Source organism: Onychostruthus taczanowskii, unplaced genomic scaffold, assembly GCF_017590055.1.
Source record: "Onychostruthus taczanowskii isolate IOZ18803 unplaced genomic scaffold, ASM1759005v1 scaffold101, whole genome shotgun sequence".
Lineage (NCBI taxonomy): Eukaryota > Metazoa > Chordata > Aves > Passeriformes > Passeridae > Onychostruthus > Onychostruthus taczanowskii.
In genome coordinates, this window is record NW_024496638.1 from 141,702 (window position 1) to 145,382 (window position 3,681).

Genomic DNA, 3,681 nt, shown 5'->3' on the forward strand with positions numbered 1-3,681 from the left:
CCTGGTGATGCCAGAGGGCCCAGAGCTTCCCTCCCTGTTCCAGCAGCCAGGTCAGCCCTGTGGAGCCAGGGATGCCTAACACTGGGAAGGCAGCTGCCTCCAAGACGGCAGAGAGCTCGGTCAGGAGGGTTTATAGCCAAAATTATCCCAAAAATAAAAGAAGCATTGGGAATCTGGTGTTTATATACACCTCAAACTGGACCGTGTGGCACCATGGATAGAGATGAGGTGGCAGGAGGACAGGCAATATGTGACATCCCCCATGGCCACCCACCCTGGCTCGTATCTCTCCATCCCCAGCATTCCACATGAATTATAATCCACGTTCCTGGTTCCAATTCTTTTGTTCTTTTAATACTTTTCTGCCTGGTAGAGAAGCAGGAATAAATTCCTTGGATGGCGAGTGCAGCTCCAGGGCTGGATGGGTGATCTCCCAGCTCTGTGCTGGAACATCCCAAGCCCTCCACCCAGATTCCTGGTGGCTTCAGGCTCTAACTGAAAGACCCTAAACTTCCCAACGTGCCTTTTTTGGAAACCACCACACCTTGGCCCCACCCAGGGACACGCTGGCCTGCCACAGGCTCCAAAGGGCTGGAGCCACGCAGAGCAAACAGGGAGGATGTGCCGAGGGCAAATAGCGCCGGCCACGGTGGGAATGTCCCTTGGAGCCGCTGGCAAATGTGGCGCCGAGCGGCTCTGCCACACGACGGATGCTCCCTCCGTAATTAAAATATCCAGAGGATACTCAGTCGTCACCGGGATAATTATTCCCATTCAGTGCGGGAGGCCTGGCTGGGGTTCTGCTGCATTCCCCGCTCCCCACTGCCCCCTCGGGTGGGCTTCCAGCCTTCCCCGCGGATCCGCTGCGCTGCTCATCCACGGGCCAGCGAGCTTGTCCATCATTTATCCACTCATGGAATAACACACGGGAGGATGAGCATCCCCCCCCGGAGCCAATCTCCGCCGCTCGCCTTCCCGTGCCCCCCGGGGGCCTCTCCCGGGATGCGCACCGGGAGGCGCCCGGGGCAGCTCGGCGGATCCCGCCCGGCCGCCGGACCGGTTCTGCCCCGCGCTGTGTTTGCACAGAGAAGGCAAACACGGCCCTGCTTCCGCAGCGCCGGGAGCGGCGGAGCGGGAATAGGGAGCGATGGGAACAATGGGAGCAGCAGCCGGGTGCCGCTGCCGGCTCATTAACATCTTTATTAGCTGTGACAAGCGCCGGGTCACCGCCCGCTCATGTCCGACTTGAGGGATCGTTCGCTTCCTAACCCCCTGTAATTGCTCCCGTTAGGCTCCGAAAATTTCCTCGTTTTCCATGGAATTACCACCGGCTTGGCCTCGGCCCGGAGATTAATTTGGATAAACAGCTCCAGCGAGGGGTAATAAATACAAAGGGAAAGGTTCTCTCCATTGGGTGGGGAGGGAGAAGAGGAAATATCCATTTTTTCCCCCCCCAAAAAGAGGCAAGATGAGGAAAAAGGAGCGGGATGACTCCTTCTGGAACAATCAAGCAGCAGAATGCGCCTTTTCCAGGGAGTCTTGAGCGGGCACTTGGGAGACACCCTGGAGACACCGGAGTATCTTCCTGCCCAATAGGACCACGATGATTCGGGATTTGGTGTGCCCAGGGATTTAGAATGGCAAGGGCTTCAGGCATCCAGGGCTCTGGGATGGTAGGGACTCAGACACCCAGGGATTTGGGAATGCAGGTGTCCAGTCACCCAAGGCATTGGGCCACCTAGAGTTCAGAATGGCAGCACTTTGGGCACCCAGGGATTGGGGCACCAGGAATTCGGAATGGCAGCGACTCGGGTTACCTAAGAGCTCAAAGCACCGGGGACTCACAGATCCCTGTTTTGGGCCAACTTCCTCCTTCCACGCCGGCCTGAGAGGAAGGAAAAGTCTCCGGGGCAGGTGCCGGGGCGCGGCGGGCGTCGGAGGCTCACGCGTGGCCCTCCCGAGCGCCGGGCCCGTGACTCAGCAGCGCTCCCACCCACCGGCCCCGCTGGAAGTGACGGCGGGAGCGGCTGAGTGGGAGCGGGAGGTTACGGAGCTGCCGGGCTGCCTGTGCGTGCGGGGATGGGGATTTCAGAGCTCGCTGGAGTGTGTGGGAAGCGAGCGGAGAGGAGCGGAGTGAAAGCCAGGGCCGCTGCCAAGGGCTCCATGAGAAGATTCCCACGATAGGGGCAGAAATCGTTCCAAAATCAAAAGAAAGCTCCGCAGCCGCGGGAAGGTGCTCCGCCAGCCCTGGAGCACAGAGGGGCAGAGAGGTGCCCTTTTCCCAGCCCATCCGGAGTGCCAGGAAGGCTGGCAGCAGGCTGGCACTGCTCCCCCTCACTGGAAGAGTTTTGCCAGGGTATACGTGCCGGAGTTTGCCTGACACGCGGCTTCCAGCCGGCTTTCCAAAGTGGGATGGGGCTGGCCCAGCGCTGAGGTGCTGGGAGAAGCCCCTATCCCCAGGGGAGGGCCACCGGGTTGGAGTCCCTTTTGTGAGTCAGGCACACGAGACCAGATCCCTCATCCCTTACCCCTTATTCCCCTGCCGGGGAATCCCACAGCACTGGGGAGCCACCACTGCCGCCAGTTCAGCCCCATCCCTCAATCCAGCCAGTTCGGAGTTTTCATAAGGAGATATTTCCTGCTTCATTCCCTGCGCCAAACCCAGCCTAGGAGCAAGGAAAGTCCCATATTATATCCCCAAATGGCTTCCAAACCATGGCTGTGGTGGTTTCCTGCCTTTTCCTGGCCCAGTACGACTCCAGAGAGATTCCAGCTGATTCCCAGCAGTTTGGGTTGGAAGGGACCTTTAAAGGTCGTCTGGTCCGGGTTCCATTCCACAAGACCAGGTTGGGCTCTGCCTCTGGAGATTCCCACTAGTCTTGGACCAGCCAAGAGTGTCCCAGCCCCATTGTCCAATCCTGGGAGAGTCCCTGACCCCATCACCCCATCCTGGGATGGATCTCTGATCCCCTCACCCCAACAGAAAGCGGGATCCAGCACGGTTCCCAGTTCCAGGAGAAAACCCCCAGTCTCCATCATCTTTCCCCCTACTGTCGCTTCCATCCATGGGCACAGCCTGTATCAGCAGGGTCTCCTCCTTGCCCGCGCCCCTTCTCACCCCGGGGACCACCAGGCCAGCAGCCCTGGAGCCCGACTGGAGGGGCAGGAATTCGCCGGGAATTGCCTTTGCCCGATGGTGCGATAGCGGGAGCGAGCTCCGCGAAATCCACTCCGTGTTTTTCGGCGCCCGCAGCGCCCGCCGCGCCCGCAGTGCCCCGGCAGCGCCCGCCGCGCCCCGGCTCCGCCAAATCCCGGCCTGGATCGCGCCGGAGCGCGGCGCACGGAGCCTGCGGGGGCCCAGAGGGGTCCCGCGCGCCGCCCCACGCGTGTGCGCGGGGACCCGGGTCGGGCTCGGCCTTCCCAGGGATCCGCCACCGTGAAAACACGGCTTGGGGGGCCCTGTGAGCCACCCCTGTGCCGGCCCGCCCGTCCCGGCCCCGTGCCACGCGTGTCCCCCTCCCCACGCGGGTGCGACGCGTGGATCCGCGGGGACCGCGGCCCCGCAGCCGCGTTACCGGGGCCGTCAGTGCGGGCCCGCGGGGGCGTCACCGCGGGCGGTGTCACCACCCCACGCGTGTCCCCCTCTCCCCGTGCGCATCCCCGACCCCCCCCCCCCCCCCC